The sequence below is a fragment of the Ranitomeya imitator genome, chromosome 1 (genome assembly GCF_032444005.1).
Source record: "Ranitomeya imitator isolate aRanImi1 chromosome 1, aRanImi1.pri, whole genome shotgun sequence".
Classification (NCBI taxonomy): domain Eukaryota; kingdom Metazoa; phylum Chordata; class Amphibia; order Anura; family Dendrobatidae; genus Ranitomeya; species Ranitomeya imitator.
This window is the reverse complement of record NC_091282.1, coordinates 348,130,492-348,148,474: the sequence shown is the minus strand read 5'-3', so window position 1 is coordinate 348,148,474 and position 17,983 is coordinate 348,130,492. Positions and strand designations below refer to the sequence as shown.

Here is a 17,983-nt window from a genome sequence, read left to right as displayed (position 1 = left end):
CGCGTGTGTGTATGAGGTGTACGCAGCAGAGCCGCGTGTGTGTATGAGGTGTACGGAGCGGAGCCGCGTGTGTGTATGAGGTGTACGGAGCGGAGCCGCGTGTGTATATGAGGTGTACGGAGCAGAGCCGCGTGTGTGTATGAGGTGTATGGAGCGGAGCCGTGTGAGTGTATGAGGTGTATGGAGCAGAGCCGTGTGTGTATGAGGTGTATGGAGCAGAGCCGTGTGTGTATGAGGTGTATGGAGCAGAGCCTTGTGTGTGTATGAGGTGTATGGAGCAGAGCCGTGTGTGTATGAGGTGTATGGAGCAGAGCCGTGTGTGTATGAGGTGTATGGAGCAGAGCCGTGTGTGTATGAGGTGTATGGAGCAGAGCCGTGTGTGTATGAGGTGTATGGAGCAGAGCCGTGTGTGTATGAGGTGTACGGAGCAGAGCTGTGTGTGTGTATGAGGTGTACGGAGCAGAGCCGTGTGTGTATAAGGTGTGCGGAGCGGAACCATATGTGTGTATGAGGTGTACGAAGTGGAGCCGTGTGTGTGTGTGTGTATGAGGTGTACGGAGCAGAGCCGTGTGTGTATGAGGTGTGCGGAGTGGAACCGTGTGTGTGTATGAGGGGTACGGAGCGGAGCCGTGTGTGTGTGTATGAGGTGTACGGAGCGGAGCCGTGTGTGTATGAGGTGTACAAAGCGGAGCCGTGTGTGTGTATGAGGTGTACGGAGGGAAGCCGTGTGTGTGTATGAGGCGTACGAAGCGGAGCCGTGTGTGTGTATGAGGCGTACGGAGCGGAGCCGTGTGTGTGTATGAGGTGTACGGAGCGGAGCCGTGTGTGTGTATGAGGTGTATGGAGCGGAGCCGTGTGTGTATATGAGGTGTACGGAGTGGAACCGTGTGAGTGAATAAGGTGTACGGAGCGGAACCGTGTGTGTATGAGGTGTACGAAGCGGAGCCGTGTGTGCGTATGAGGTGTACGGAGCAAAGCCGTGTGTGTATAAGGTGTCCGAAGCGGAGCCATGTGTGTGTATGAGGTGTACGGAGCGGAGCCGTGTGTGTGTATGAGGTGTACAGAGCGGAGCTGTGTATGCAAGGTGTACGGAGCAGAGCCGCGTGTGTAGGAGTAAATATTTGTGGCCATTATACAGTATGTAGTATCATGTGGGGCCATCATACAGTATGTAGCATCATGTGTGGCCATTATACAGTATGCAGCATCATGTGTGGCCATTATACAGTATGTAGCATCATGTGTGGCCATTATACAGTATGTAGTATCATGTGTGGCCATTATACAGTATGTAGCATCATGTGTGGCCATTATACAGTATGCAGCATCATGTGTGGCCATTATACAGTATGGAGCATCATGTGTGGCCATTATACAGTATGGAGCATCATGTGTGGCCATTATACAATATGGAGCATATGTGGCCATTATACAGTATGGAGCATCATGTGTGGCCATTATACAGTATGGCGCATCATGTGAGTGTGGCCATTATACAGTATGGAGCATTATGTGTGGCCATTATACAGTATGGAGCACTGTGTGGCCATTATACAGTATGGAGCATCGTGTCTGGCCATTATACAGTATGGAGCATCATGTGTGGCCTGTTGTGAATTCTGTGGCAGAGTTCACTCCTGTGGTCACGAGTGGTACTTCGGCTGATTCTCTCTGGGAGCTTCCGTTTGTGGAGGAAAGTGGTACTGCAGCTTCTGAGTTTCCTCCCTCAGGTGATCTGGTGAGGTCGTTAGCTGCTTCTCTACTTAACTCCACCTGATGCTTTGATCCATGCTTCCTGTCAATGTTCCAGTGTTGGACTTGTGTTTCTCTGGATCATTCCTGTGGCCTGCTGCTCTGCATAGCTAAGTGCTTCTTTGCTATTTGTTGCTATTTTTTCTGTCCAGCTTGTCTATTTGTTTTGCTGGAAGCTCTGGGACGCAAAGGGTGTACCTCCGTGCCGTTAGTTCGGTACAGAGGGTCTTTTTGCCCCCTTTGCGTGGTTTTCTTTAGGGTTTTGTGTAGACCGCAAAGTTATCTTTCCTATCCTCGTTCTGTCTAGAATATTGGGCCTCACTTTGCTGAATCTATTTCATCCCTACGTTTGTCTTTTCATCTTACTCACAGTCATTATATGTGGGGGGCTGCCTTTTCCTTTGGGGTATTTCTCTGAGGCAAGGTAGGCTTATTTTTCTATCTTCAGGCTAGTTAGTTTCTCAGGCTGTGCCGAGTTGCATAGGGAGCGTTAGGCGCAATCCACAGCTGCCTCTAGTTGTGTTTGGAGAGGATCAGGAATTGCGGTCTACAGAGTTTCCACGTCTCAGAGCTCGTTCTATTATTTTGGGTTATTGTCAGATCACTGTATGTGCTCTGATCGCTATGTACATTGTGTTACTGAATTGCCTAGCATAACAGTGGCCATTATATAATATGGAGCACTGTGTGGCCATATTTTTTTGTTTATAATTACTGTTTATGAAACAGTGTGATCAGCAATGCTAAATGGCTGTGGTTCGGATGTGGATATGGGTGTGACTAGTTGTGACATGGGTGTGGTCAGAGGCGTGGCTTAAAATTTGCCGCTGAACACGCCACAAACTTTATCCCTCTTTCCCCTCTTTAAAAGTTGGGAGGTATGGTTTAACTGCGCCCCTACTTGAATATGTTTGAGGAAAAGGTGTGTGTAAATGGGTGTGGCTTAAAAATGGCTGTGGTTTTCCTACACAAACACAGAACCTGTTGTTAAAAATTTGAATCCCACCCCTGCCTATATGTTTACATAACTTTGTTGCGCGCTATTGGGGGGGGGGCCGGGAGGATTTCTTGCACAGGGGCCCTCTGCAGTCTGTGTCCGCCCCTGGCACCAGGGCCGCCATCAGGGCATTACTGCCCTGACTGGCATATGGGGCCCGATTGTTGTGAATTCAGTGGCAGAGCTCCCTCCTGTGGTCACAAGTGGTACTTCGGCTGATTCTCTCTGTGAGCTTCCGTTGGTGGAGGAAAGTGGTACTGCGGCTTCTGAGTTTCCTTCCTCAGGTGATGTGGTGAAGTCGTTAGGTGCTGCTCTATTTAACTCCACCTAGTGCTTTGATCCTGGCCTCCAGTCAATGTTCTAGTATTGGACCTGTTTCCTCCTGGATCGTTCCTGTGGCCTGCTGCTCTGCATAGCTAAGTTCCGCTTTGCTATTTTGTTTGCTGTTTTTTTCTGTCCAGCTTGTCTATTTGTTTTTTCTTGCTTGCTGGAAGCTCTGGGACGCAGAGGGTGTACCTCCGTGCCGTTAGTTCGGTACGGAGGGTCTTTTTGCCCCCTTTGCGTGGTTTTTGTAGGGTTTTATGTTGACCGCAAAGTTACCTTTCCTACCTTTCCGGGCCTCACTTTGCTAAATCTATTTCATCTCTACGTTTGTCTTTTCATCTTAACTCACAGTCATTATATGTGGGGGCTGCCTTTTCCTTTGGGGTATTTCTCTGAGGCAAGGTAGGCTTATTCTCTATCTTCAGGCTAGCTAGTTTCTCAGGCTGTGCCGAGTTGCATAGGGAGCGTTAGGCGCAATCCACGGCTGCCTCTAGTGTGGTTGGAGAGGATTAGGGATTGCGGTCAGCAGAGTTCCCACGTCTCAGAGCTCGTTCTATGTTTTTGGGTTATTGTCAGGTCACTGTATGTGCTCTGACCTCTATGTCCATTGTGGTACTGAATTACCTTATCATAACACCGATCAGCAAAGGGGGCTCTCATCGGGCCCTGTCTCTTCTGCTGATCGGGCCCCAGTGGCAGGCTTCTGCTCCGTGCAGTAACTGAACCTGCGTCCAAGACGCAGGTTCATTTACTCTATTGCCGTGCGGGCCCGGGCCCACACGGCAATAGTTAAAGCCGCCAGCCAATCAGAGGCTGGCAGCTGACATCAGACATATGACGTCATAGTCATTCACCGCAAGTGCGTGCTTGAGACGTCTAGAGGGATCATCATTGCCGCAAGAGCGCGTCCAGGTAAGAAGAAAGTTTTTTTTTTTTTTAATTGAAAGCAATATGTTTCATCGGCAGAATGGATACACATAGATACACGCACGGGGCAGAATGGAGACAAATGGGAGACACTAGGGCAGAATGGGAGACACGGGGGCAGAATAGAGACAAGGGGCATGATTGGAGACACGGGGGCAGGATTGGAAACACGGGGGCAGAATGGAGACAGGGGGCAGAATGGAGACAAGGGGCAGGATTGGAGACACGGGGCAGGATGAAGGCAGATGGGGCAGGAATATGGGGCAGGATGGAGACAGATGGTGCAGGATCATGGGGCAGGATGGAGACACATGGTGCAGGAATATAGGGCAGTATGGAGACAGATAGTGCAGGATCCTGGGGCAGGATGGAGACAGATGGGGCAGGATGGAGACAGATGGGGCAGGATGGAGACAGATGGGGCAGGATGGAGACACATGGTTCAGGAATATGGGGCAGGATGGAGACAGATGGTGCGGGATGGAGACAGATGGGGCAGAATGGAAACAGATGGGGCAGGATCATGGGGCAGGATGGAGACACATGGTGCAGGATCATGGGGTACGATTGAGACAGATGGTGCAGAATCATGGGGCAGGATGAATACGATGGAGACAGATGGGGCAGGATCATGAGAAAGATGGGGCAGGATCATGGGACAGATGGGGCAGGATGATGGGACAGATGGGACAGGATCATGGGACAGATGGGGCAGGATGGGGAGATCAGATGGGGCAGGATGAGACATCACATGGAGTCAGGATGGGAGAACATATGGCTGGAGCCAGGAATGAGACACACAGGGGTCAGGATGGGGGAAATTATTACTGAAGTGAGGTGTTTATTTTATTTTTTGAAGACACTGTTTTAAATGGGGGTGGCGATCCTGTTACAACTGTCGCCTTTTTTTCTTCATCTGGTGTAGTTTCGAATTTGGGCAAAACAAAGTAATGTGTTCTGCAAGCGGAGCTCTAGATAACTGTGTTCTTTCATGCAGAGATGAGCCCTGTCTGTAAGAAGTGACGGCGGTCTGTGCTGGATGAAAATGAAAAGCAAAGATGAATAACTTCACCTAGAGACATCACTGGTGAGTCAGTGTGTTAACTGTGCAATGACACTATACACTGTATAATATATATAGCGGTCCTGTGTACAATGTCACCAGTGGTCACTGTATTACCTGTACACAGACACTGCATACTAAGTACAGATCTCCTGTGTATAATGGCACTTATGGTGATATTAGTATTGTGGTTTTTTTTTACTACTGATCAGTATTTTAGTATTCAGTTACTATGTGGTGGTGATATGTTGTCCGACTATGGTGTGGAGGTATTTGTTCTTTATATGTGGCATTATTGGTCACTATGTGGTGTTAATATGGTGTCTGGTCATGGTGCAGTGGCATTGGTCCCCTGTATGTGATATTATTGGTCATTTTAAAAAATTGAAAAATACAAATATACCTAACTTGTATTGGATATTTTAACAAATGATTAATAGGATAGAGTAGAGTAAAGAGTAATTTGTAAAGCGCTGCGGAATATGTTGGCGCTATATAAATAAAATTATTATTATTATTATTATAGTAGGGCCCGGCCAAAAGAGTCTACCTAGTTGTGGTGGCAGCTTAAAAAAATCTTTTGACTGTGGACAGTTCGAGGGGTGGAGGTGGAGCCTGGGAGGTGTCACACGGGGACCCTGAAAATTTTGCCAGTATGGGGCCCCGAAATTCCTAGTGGCAGCCCTGCTCTGCACCACAACACATTTCAGCTTAAAGGAAACCTGTCACCAGGAAAAATGCTATTAACCTGTAGATATGGGGTTAATCTACAGGTTAAGAGCGTTACTAACCTGACCGGGGCATGCACTTAGAAAATGAATTTTACCCCCTACCCCCCCCCCCCCCCAGTTTTGACTTCAGTCACTGGCTCTGCATGGTCAGTCACTGACGAGGCGCGGTCACAGCTGCCACTCTTAACCATAGAGTGGTGACCGAACCAGCGCCAGTGCCGCTCCCATGATTCAAACCAGCACACTGTAGGTCAGACCTGGGCAAGATGCGGCCCTTTTCCTTTGGGGTATTTCTCTGAGGCAAGGTAGGCTTATTCTCTATCTTCAGGCTAGCTAGTTTCTCAGGCTGTGCCGAGTTGCATAGGGAGCGTTAGGCGCAATCCACGGCTGCCTCTAGTGTGGTTGGAGAGGATTAGGGATTGCGGTCAGCAGAGTTCCCACGTCTCAGAGCTCGTTCTATGTTTTTGGGTTATTGTCAGGTCACTGTATGTGCTCTGACCTCTATGTCCATTGTGGTACTGAATTACCTTATCATAACACCGATCAGCAAAGGGGGCTCTCATCGGGCCCTGTCTCTTCTGCTGATCGGGCCCCAGTGGCAGGCTTCTGCTCCGTGCAGTAACTGAACCTGCGTCCAAGACGCAGGTTCATTTACTCTATTGCCGTGCGGGCCCGGGCCCACACGGCAATAGTTAAAGCCGCCAGCCAATCAGAGGCTGGCAGCTGACATCAGACATATGACGTCATAGTCATTCACCGCAAGTGCGTGCTTGAGACGTCTAGAGGGATCATCATTGCCGCAAGAGCGCGTCCAGGTAAGAAGAAAGTTTTTTTTTTTTTTAATTGAAAGCAATATGTTTCATCGGCAGAATGGATACACATAGATACACGCACGGGGCAGAATGGAGACAAATGGGAGACACTAGGGCAGAATGGGAGACACGGGGGCAGAATAGAGACAAGGGGCATGATTGGAGACACGGGGGCAGGATTGGAAACACGGGGGCAGAATGGAGACAGGGGGCAGAATGGAGACAAGGGGCAGGATTGGAGACACGGGGCAGGATGAAGGCAGATGGGGCAGGAATATGGGGCAGGATGGAGACAGATGGTGCAGGATCATGGGGCAGGATGGAGACACATGGTGCAGGAATATAGGGCAGTATGGAGACAGATAGTGCAGGATCCTGGGGCAGGATGGAGACAGATGGGGCAGGATGGAGACAGATGGGGCAGGATGGAGACAGATGGGGCAGGATGGAGACACATGGTTCAGGAATATGGGGCAGGATGGAGACAGATGGTGCGGGATGGAGACAGATGGGGCAGAATGGAAACAGATGGGGCAGGATCATGGGGCAGGATGGAGACACATGGTGCAGGATCATGGGGTACGATTGAGACAGATGGTGCAGAATCATGGGGCAGGATGAATACGATGGAGACAGATGGGGCAGGATCATGAGAAAGATGGGGCAGGATCATGGGACAGATGGGGCAGGATGATGGGACAGATGGGACAGGATCATGGGACAGATGGGGCAGGATGGGGAGATCAGATGGGGCAGGATGAGACATCACATGGAGTCAGGATGGGAGAACATATGGCTGGAGCCAGGAATGAGACACACAGGGGTCAGGATGGGGGAAATTATTACTGAAGTGAGGTGTTTATTTTATTTTTTGAAGACACTGTTTTAAATGGGGGTGGCGATCCTGTTACAACTGTCGCCTTTTTTTCTTCATCTGGTGTAGTTTCGAATTTGGGCAAAACAAAGTAATGTGTTCTGCAAGCGGAGCTCTAGATAACTGTGTTCTTTCATGCAGAGATGAGCCCTGTCTGTAAGAAGTGACGGCGGTCTGTGCTGGATGAAAATGAAAAGCAAAGATGAATAACTTCACCTAGAGACATCACTGGTGAGTCAGTGTGTTAACTGTGCAATGACACTATACACTGTATAATATATATAGCGGTCCTGTGTACAATGTCACCAGTGGTCACTGTATTACCTGTACACAGACACTGCATACTAAGTACAGATCTCCTGTGTATAATGGCACTTATGGTGATATTAGTATTGTGGTTTTTTTTTACTACTGATCAGTATTTTAGTATTCAGTTACTATGTGGTGGTGATATGTTGTCCGACTATGGTGTGGAGGTATTTGTTCTTTATATGTGGCATTATTGGTCACTATGTGGTGTTAATATGGTGTCTGGTCATGGTGCAGTGGCATTGGTCCCCTGTATGTGATATTATTGGTCATTTTAAAAAATTGAAAAATACAAATATACCTAACTTGTATTGGATATTTTAACAAATGATTAATAGGATAGAGTAGAGTAAAGAGTAATTTGTAAAGCGCTGCGGAATATGTTGGCGCTATATAAATAAAATTATTATTATTATTATTATAGTAGGGCCCGGCCAAAAGAGTCTACCTAGTTGTGGTGGCAGCTTAAAAAAATCTTTTGACTGTGGACAGTTCGAGGGGTGGAGGTGGAGCCTGGGAGGTGTCACACGGGGACCCTGAAAATTTTGCCAGTATGGGGCCCCGAAATTCCTAGTGGCAGCCCTGCTCTGCACCACAACACATTTCAGCTTAAAGGAAACCTGTCACCAGGAAAAATGCTATTAACCTGTAGATATGGGGTTAATCTACAGGTTAAGAGCGTTACTAACCTGACCGGGGCATGCACTTAGAAAATGAATTTTACCCCCTACCCCCCCCCCCCCCCAGTTTTGACTTCAGTCACTGGCTCTGCATGGTCAGTCACTGACGAGGCGCGGTCACAGCTGCCACTCTTAACCATAGAGTGGTGACCGAACCAGCGCCAGTGCCGCTCCCATGATTCAAACCAGCACACTGTAGGTCAGACCTGGGCAAGATGCGGCCCTTTTCCTTTGGGGTATTTCTCTGAGGCAAGGTAGGCTTATTCTCTATCTTCAGGCTAGCTAGTTTCTCAGGCTGTGCCGAGTTGCATAGGGAGCGTTAGGCGCAATCCACGGCTGCCTCTAGTGTGGTTGGAGAGGATTAGGGATTGCGGTCAGCAGAGTTCCCACGTCTCAGAGCTCGTTCTATGTTTTTGGGTTATTGTCAGGTCACTGTATGTGCTCTGACCTCTATGTCCATTGTGGTACTGAATTACCTTATCATAACACCGATCAGCAAAGGGGGCTCTCATCGGGCCCTGTCTCTTCTGCTGATCGGGCCCCAGTGGCAGGCTTCTGCTCCGTGCAGTAACTGAACCTGCGTCCAAGACGCAGGTTCATTTACTCTATTGCCGTGCGGGCCCGGGCCCACACGGCAATAGTTAAAGCCGCCAGCCAATCAGAGGCTGGCAGCTGACATCAGACATATGACGTCATAGTCATTCACCGCAAGTGCGTGCTTGAGACGTCTAGAGGGATCATCATTGCCGCAAGAGCGCGTCCAGGTAAGAAGAAAGTTTTTTTTTTTTTTAATTGAAAGCAATATGTTTCATCGGCAGAATGGATACACATAGATACACGCACGGGGCAGAATGGAGACAAATGGGAGACACTAGGGCAGAATGGGAGACACGGGGGCAGAATAGAGACAAGGGGCATGATTGGAGACACGGGGGCAGGATTGGAAACACGGGGGCAGAATGGAGACAGGGGGCAGAATGGAGACAAGGGGCAGGATTGGAGACACGGGGCAGGATGAAGGCAGATGGGGCAGGAATATGGGGCAGGATGGAGACAGATGGTGCAGGATCATGGGGCAGGATGGAGACACATGGTGCAGGAATATAGGGCAGTATGGAGACAGATAGTGCAGGATCCTGGGGCAGGATGGAGACAGATGGGGCAGGATGGAGACAGATGGGGCAGGATGGAGACAGATGGGGCAGGATGGAGACACATGGTTCAGGAATATGGGGCAGGATGGAGACAGATGGTGCGGGATGGAGACAGATGGGGCAGAATGGAAACAGATGGGGCAGGATCATGGGGCAGGATGGAGACACATGGTGCAGGATCATGGGGTACGATTGAGACAGATGGTGCAGAATCATGGGGCAGGATGAATACGATGGAGACAGATGGGGCAGGATCATGAGAAAGATGGGGCAGGATCATGGGACAGATGGGGCAGGATGATGGGACAGGATCATGGGACAGATGGGGCAGGATGGGGAGATCAGATGGGGCAGGATGAGACATCACATGGAGTCAGGATGGGAGAACATATGGCTGGAGCCAGGAATGAGACACACAGGGGTCAGGATGGGGGAAATTATTACTGAAGTGAGGTGTTTATTTTATTTTTTGAAGACACTGTTTTAAATGGGGGTGGCGATCCTGTTACAACTGTCGCCTTTTTTTCTTCATCTGGTGTAGTTTCGAATTTGGGCAAAACAAAGTAATGTGTTCTGCAAGCGGAGCTCTAGATAACTGTGTTCTTTCATGCAGAGATGAGCCCTGTCTGTAAGAAGTGACGGCGGTCTGTGCTGGATGAAAATGAAAAGCAAAGATGAATAACTTCACCTAGAGACATCACTGGTGAGTCAGTGTGTTAACTGTGCAATGACACTATACACTGTATAATATATATAGCGGTCCTGTGTACAATGTCACCAGTGGTCACTGTATTACCTGTACACAGACACTGCATACTAAGTACAGATCTCCTGTGTATAATGGCACTTATGGTGATATTAGTATTGTGGTTTTTTTTTACTACTGATCAGTATTTTAGTATTCAGTTACTATGTGGTGGTGATATGTTGTCCGACTATGGTGTGGAGGTATTTGTTCTTTATATGTGGCATTATTGGTCACTATGTGGTGTTAATATGGTGTCTGGTCATGGTGCAGTGGCATTGGTCCCCTGTATGTGATATTATTGGTCATTTTAAAAAATTGAAAAATACAAATATACCTAACTTGTATTGGATATTTTAACAAATGATTAATAGGATAGAGTAGAGTAAAGAGTAATTTGTAAAGCGCTGCGGAATATGTTGGCGCTATATAAATAAAATTATTATTATTATTATTATAGTAGGGCCCGGCCAAAAGAGTCTACCTAGTTGTGGTGGCAGCTTAAAAAAATCTTTTGACTGTGGACAGTTCGAGGGGTGGAGGTGGAGCCTGGGAGGTGTCACACGGGGACCCTGAAAATTTTGCCAGTATGGGGCCCCGAAATTCCTAGTGGCAGCCCTGCTCTGCACCACAACACATTTCAGCTTAAAGGAAACCTGTCACCAGGAAAAATGCTATTAACCTGTAGATATGGGGTTAATCTACAGGTTAAGAGCGTTACTAACCTGACCGGGGCATGCACTTAGAAAATGAATTTTACCCCCTACCCCCCCCCCCCCCAGTTTTGACTTCAGTCACTGGCTCTGCATGGTCAGTCACTGACGAGGCGCGGTCACAGCTGCCACTCTTAACCATAGAGTGGTGACCGAACCAGCGCCAGTGCCGCTCCCATGATTCAAACCAGCACACTGTAGGTCAGACCTGGGCAAGATGCGGCCCGCGGGCCGCATCCGGCCCGCCTGATGATTTTAAGCGGCCCGCCAGCTAGCTGTCGCTTCTGACAGCCGCCCCCGGCACCGCTCGGCCAGCCGCTTCTGAAAAAAAAAATTGCGCCATTTTCCGATACCCGTAGCGTCTCCATTTTTCGTGATCTGGGGTCGGTTGAGGGCTTATTTTTTGCGTGCCGAGATGACATTTTTAATGATAGCATTTCGTTGCAGATACGTACTTTTGATCGCCTGTTATTGCATTTTAATGCAATGTCGCGGCGACCAAAAAAACGTAATTCTGGCGTTTTGAATTTTTTTCCCGCTACACTGTTTAGCGATCAGGTTAATGCTTTTTTTTAGTTGATAGATCGGGCGATTCTGAGCGCGGCGATACCAAATATGCGTAGATTTTATATTTTTTTTATTGATTTATTTTGATTGGGGCGAAAGGGTGGTGATTTAAACTTTTATATTTTTTTTAACATTTTTTTCAACTTTTTTTTTTTACTTTTGCCATGCTTCAATAGCCTCTATGGGAGGCTAGAAGCAGGCACAACTCGATCGCCTCTGCTACATAGCAGCGATCTGCTGCTCACAGCCACCAGCGATCAGTAACCATAGAGGTCTCAAGGACCTCTATGGTTACAATGGAGACGCATCGCCGACCCCCGATCATGTGACGGGGGTCGGCGATGACGTCATTTCCGGCCGCCCGGCCGGATGCAGTAGTTAAATGCCGCTGTCTGCGTTTGACAGCGGCATTTAACTAGTTAATAGGTGCGGGCAGATCGCGATTCTGCCCGCGCCTATTACGGGCACATGTCAGCTGTTCAAAACAGCTGACATGTCCTGGCTTTGGTGCGGGCTCACCGCAGAGCCCTGCATCAAAGCAGGGGATCTGACCTCGGACATACTATCCCGTCCGAGGTCAGATAGGGGTTAAGTGAGTTTTTACCTGTCCGATGGGTGGCGTTTCATCTTCATTTTTCCACCCCGTCCGTCCCGGTTGTCCGCCATATGTTAGTGAATTAGAGTACCTGTGCATCATAGTTGGTGCGTGTGCAATGCAATCTTCGATCGTGCACGCGCAGCATACTTTGCCCAACTGCGGGCAAAGCCAAAAAGCATTACTCCGCATGCGCCTGCGCACTATGTCCTGGAAGTATTTCGCTGTGTTGCGGGACATAGTTCGTGGGCACATGCGCAGTAATGCTTTTCGGCTTTGCCGTACTCTAATTCACTAACATAGTGCGGACAACAGCGACGGACGGGGTGAGGAAATGCAGATGAAACGCCGCCTATCGGACCGGTAAAAACTCATTTAAATATCCCGTCAATTTGAGGTGACAGGTTCCCTTTATGATGGCTACAAACCTCGTTTTACACCTGGTATGGAGGAGAAATAACTGTCCCCCCCACAGATCAGCACCCACAAACACACCTGACAGAAGTGTCCACCTACAGTTAGTTGGTGTATAGTAAGCCCCTAACCTGGCCAGCCAGAAGCCATATCTGTATATATAAGGTAATTGTGGCTGTCCTGTCGCTCCGCCTAACTATGAAACACTATTTTTGCTGGAGACGTGCGCTCCTTTCCCGCCTAAACTGCTCCAAACCAATCAGAAGGCGCAGTTCTCCCAGCGCAATCACAGTTCCAACTATTACGCAATGTAACTGATACACCTCCTCCCGGGGCAGAGCAGCGAGAGGCTACAGGCTTGACCAGCCGGCTCCACCCTCAGGCGATCACCTGACCTGTTTCCTTGCGTGTCAGAGTTCGAGCGAAGACCCTCAATGTCCCGTACACTACAAAATCAAATACAGGGTAACTGGGCGGAATTGGGGGGTTGTGCAATGATTAGGCCGTGCATAGGCTGCGCTGCTGGTGTAGTGACGGCCTGAGCTTCCGTGTGTGATTACTGTCTGCAGAGGAGGAATGGAGGAGGCTATTGTATGTGTAGTGTGCAGCTCGCACTGAGGTCGTGGTTCTGTTCGCTCTGATAAAAGAAGACTTTAGACTATCTCTTGGGGCATTCTCCATGTTGTAGAGTGTTGTCACCAGCTATTCCATCCGAACAGGGCACTTTCCCATGTCCATAACCCCCACAAGAACTTGATGTAGCCCCGCTTGTTAATGACGCCGGAGAAACTTGTGCAGGTCCCTCGTTTGTGTGCACATGTTGCGGTTTTTTCGCGTTTTTCCCAATAAAAACGCTATAAAACCGCAAAAAAACACGAGGCTGAAGTTGGTTTCTTATTCGTTCAGTTTCTTATTCGGAGCTGAAGTTGGTTTCTTATTCGTCGGTTTCTTATTCAGCAATTTATTCTTTTCTGTTTTTTATAGGTTTAACAACAAAAAATAATCATCACAATAATAAAAGACAATGCAGCGAGGAGCCCTGATGTGAATACGCTTAAAAACGGCTACAAAAACAATAAAACTGGCACAAAAATGGGCACCAAAGAGCACTGAAGAAAGGGTTAAATGCCTTTGGGCCACTGATCTCACACTGCAGACATATAGAACAGGGAGCCCCACATCAAAACCAGTTATTTCCAGCCTGGCCCAAATGGGTTCTGGGCATCAGAACTGGCATCAAAGTGGGCAAACAGCCCATTTTCACAGATTTGAATACGTAACTGATGTTTTTAAGGGGTTAAATGCCTTTGGGCCACTGATATGACACTTACAATACACAGAAAGTGATGCCCTGCATCAAACCCAGATCCCTTCAGCCTGGCCCAAATGGGTTCTGGGCACCAGAACTGGCATCAAAGTGGGCAAACAGCCCATTTTCACAGATTTGAATAAGTAACTGATGTTTTTAAGGGGTTAAATGCCTTTGGGCCACTGATACGACACTTAAAATACACGGATAGTGATGCCCTGCATCAAACCCAGGTCCTTTCAGCCTGGCCCAAATGGGTTCTGGGCACCAGAACTGGCATCAAAGTGGGCAAACAGCCCATTTTCACAGATTTGAATAAGTAACTGATGTTTTTAAGGGGTTAAATGCCTTTGGGCCACTGATACGACACAAAAAATACACAGACAGTGATGCCCTGCATCAAACCCAGGTCCCTTCAGCCTGGCCCAAATGGGTTCTGGGCACCAAAACTGGCATCAAAGTGGGCAAACAGCCCATTTTCACAGATTTGAATAAGTAACTGATGTTTTTGAGGGGTTAAATGCCTTTGGGCCACTGATATGACACTTACAATACACAGAAAGTGATGCCCTGCATCAAAACCAGGTCCCTCCAGCCTGGCCCAAATGGGTTCTGGGCACCAGAACTGGCATTCACGTGTGCAAACAGCCCATTTTCACAGATTTGAATAAGTAACTGATGTTTTTAAGGGGTTAAATGCCTTTGAACCACTGATACGACACTTAACATACAAAGACAGTGCTGTCCTGCATCAAACCCAGGTCCCTTCAGCCTGGCCCAAATGGGTTCTGGGCACCAGAACAGGCATCAAAATGGGCAAACAGCCCATTTTCAGAGATATGAATAAGTAACTGATGTTTTTAAGGGGTTAAATGCCTTTGGGCCACTGATATGACACTTACAATACACAGAAAGTGATGCCCTGCATCAAAGCCAGGTCCCTTTAGCCTGCCCCAAATGGGTTCTGGGCACCAGAACTGGCATCAAAGTGGGCAAACAGCCCATTTTCACAGATTTGAATAAGTAACTGATGTTTTTAAGGGGTTAAATGCCTTTGGGCCACTGATACGACACTTAAAATACACAGATAGTGATGCCCTGCATCAAACCCAGGTCCTTTCAGCCTAGCCCAAATGGGTTCTGGGCACCAGAACTGGCATCAAAGTGGGCAAACAGCCCATTTTCACAGATTTGAATAAGTAACTGATGTTTTTAAGGGGTTAAATGCCTTTGGGCCACTGATACGACACTTAAAATACACAGATAGTGATACCCTGCATCAAACCCAGGTCCCTTCAGCCTGGCCCAAATGGGTTCTGGGCACCAGAACTGGCATCAAAGTGGGCAAACAGCCCATTTTCACAGATTTGAATAAGTAACTGATGTTTTTAAAGGGTTAAATGCCTTTGGGCCACTGATATGACACTTACAATACACAGAAAGTGATGCCCTGCATCAAACCCAGGTCCCTTCAGCCTGGCCCAAATGGGTTCCGGGCACCAGAACTGGCATCAAAGTGGGCAAACAGCCCATTTTCACAGATTTGAATAAGTAACTGATGTTTTTAAGGGGTTAAATGCCTTTGGGCCACTGATATGACACTTACAATACACAGAAAGTGATGCCCTGCATCAAACCCAGGTCCCTTCAGCCTGGCCCAAATGGGTTCTGGGCACCAGAACTGGCATTCACGTGTGCAAACAGCCCATTTTCACAGATTTGAATAAGTAACTGATGTTTTTAAGGGGTTAAATGCCTTTGAACCACTGATACGACACTTACAATACACAGAAAGTGATGCCCTGCATCAAACCCAGGTCCCTCCAGCCTGGCCCAAATGGGTTCTGGGCACCAGAACTGTCATCAACTGCCACCAACTCCGATTAACGGGTCCGGAGCCAACGCAAATCAGTAGCGCAATTCACCTCAGAGGACACAGTTCGTTATAGAGCAGAAGAGACAAGATAGCAATTAAATATTTTACTCCATGAAAAATTAGGCAGTGTTTACAAAGTATAAAAAGATATTAGAAAGGAGACAATTCATATATACCGTATTTTCTTGTGTATAAGACGAATGGGCATATAAGACGACCCCCAACTTTTCCATATAAAATATGGAGTTTGGGATATTTGCCGTATAAGATGGGGGACATCTTATACGCCCAGTTATCTTATACGCCAAGTGCGGTGGGGATGGTTCCCAGGGTCTGGGGGAGAGGAGACTCTCCTTCAGGCCCTGGGATCTATATTCATGTAAAAAAAAGAATAAAAATAAAAAATATGGGATATACTTACCCTCCGACAGCCCGCGACTCTCAGCGGCGCAAGAGGCGGCCTCCGTTCCTAAGGATGCATTGAACGAAGGACCTTTTGATGACGTCGCGGTCGCGAGACCAGTCGGGTGACCGTGACGTCATCGAAGGTCCTTCGATCTATGCATCCTTAGAATTGGAGGCCGGCCCTTGCACCGATGAGAGCCGCGGGCCGTCGAAGGGTAAGTGTATCCCATATTTTTTATTTTTATTCTTTTTTTTTACATGAATATGGATCCCAGGGCCTGAAGGAGAGTCTCCTCTCCTTTAGATCCTGGGAACCATACAGGAGCACTCCCTGCACATGCCGTACCCGGCATAGAAGACGACCCCCGACTTTTGAGATGCTTTGCAGGGGTTAAAAAGTCGTCTTATACGCCGGAAAATATGGTACATTACAGATTACAAAATAAAAAAGGATTAACATTGAAAAGAGAACTTACAGGTTATGTCATGGTATCATCTTGGCTGGCACTGTGGCTTAGGCTACTTTCACATTAGCGTCGGGCTCGGCCCGTCGCAGATTGTCGGGCCAGGTACCGACGCATGCTGTGGAAGCGCCGCACAATGGGGGCAGCGGATGCATTTTTTCCACGCATCCGCTGCCCCATTGTGAGTTGCAGGGAGGAGGGGGCGGAGCTTCGGCCGTGAATGCGCGGCCGAAAATGGCGGACACAATGCACAAAAAAGTTACATTGAACGTTTTTTTGTGCTGGCGGTCCGCCACAACACGGCACAACCGTCGCGCGACGGTTGTGACGTGTGGCAATGCGTTTGTAATGAAAAAATGCATCCTGCAGACAACTTTATTATCTTGGCTGGCTTGTGGCTTAGGAGGATAAATACATCCAGATGCATGGAACAGCTTTGCCAAGCTGTGTTAGATCGCTTCCCGGCCAAGACTGAACGCTGGTCTAAGAGTATAGTGACTTATACTTCTGAGCTTGTGACATCACTAAAGGGCTGGTTAATGATATGCACTGATCGGATAGTTCTTTACCTTATTCCAAGGTCTCAGACAAAGGCATTCCTGAGTGAGAGGGGAGGGACAACGGGTGGCTTTGCCGGATTGGTCACCTGCAGTTTAAAGCCACACCCTGCCCACCATTAGTATCAGGTTGCCCAGTCTCTATCATAGGCTTTGTTTCGGGTAGGAGTGAAGCTGAGTGGGGGGAAGAGCAAGGGGTCGCAGCTGCATTGTGAGTGTGTGGTTAGCCATGTCCTTCTTAAACTACACTCACAATATGACAATTTTTGGCATTATCGTGACAGCAGCACAGGGCCATATAAATTCTTCAATGAAGCTGGCAGGCTCGTCTTACATTACGGCTGTATAGAGGGGGGAGGGAGAAAGAGTGGCTTAGAATTCCAGCTTTGTGTGGGCAGGCAGAGGAAATTGCAGGTCAGAGTGCTGTATGTGTAATTGAAGTAATCAGGACTTCTTCCTATTTCCTGACATATGCACTGTGGTATCAGTGGCTCAAAGGCATTTAACCCCTTAAAAACATCAGTTACTTATTCAAATCTGTGGAAATGGGCTGTTTGCCCACTTTGATGCCAGTTCTGGTGCCCAGAACCCATTTGGGCCAGGCTGAAGGGACCTGGGTTTGATGCAGGGCATCACTGTCTGTGTATTGTAAGTGTCGTATCAGTGGCCCAAAGGCATTTAACCCCTTAAAAACATCAGTTACTTATTCAAATCT

At 48.1% G+C, this 17,983-nt stretch overlaps 1 protein-coding gene across 1 annotated transcript in view; it reads left to right on the top strand.

Annotated features, from left to right (window-relative positions):
• The first annotated feature begins 12,993 nt into the window (after positions 1-12,993).
• The window catches only part of LOC138672052 (acyl-CoA dehydrogenase family member 11-like), a 239,854-nt gene continuing 234,864 nt past the window's right edge, over positions 12,994-17,983 (top strand). The window contains exon 1 of the mRNA XM_069760128.1: positions 12,994-13,122. The gene's annotated coding sequence lies outside the window, so the exon portion shown is untranslated. The remainder of the gene's footprint in view (positions 13,123-17,983) is intronic.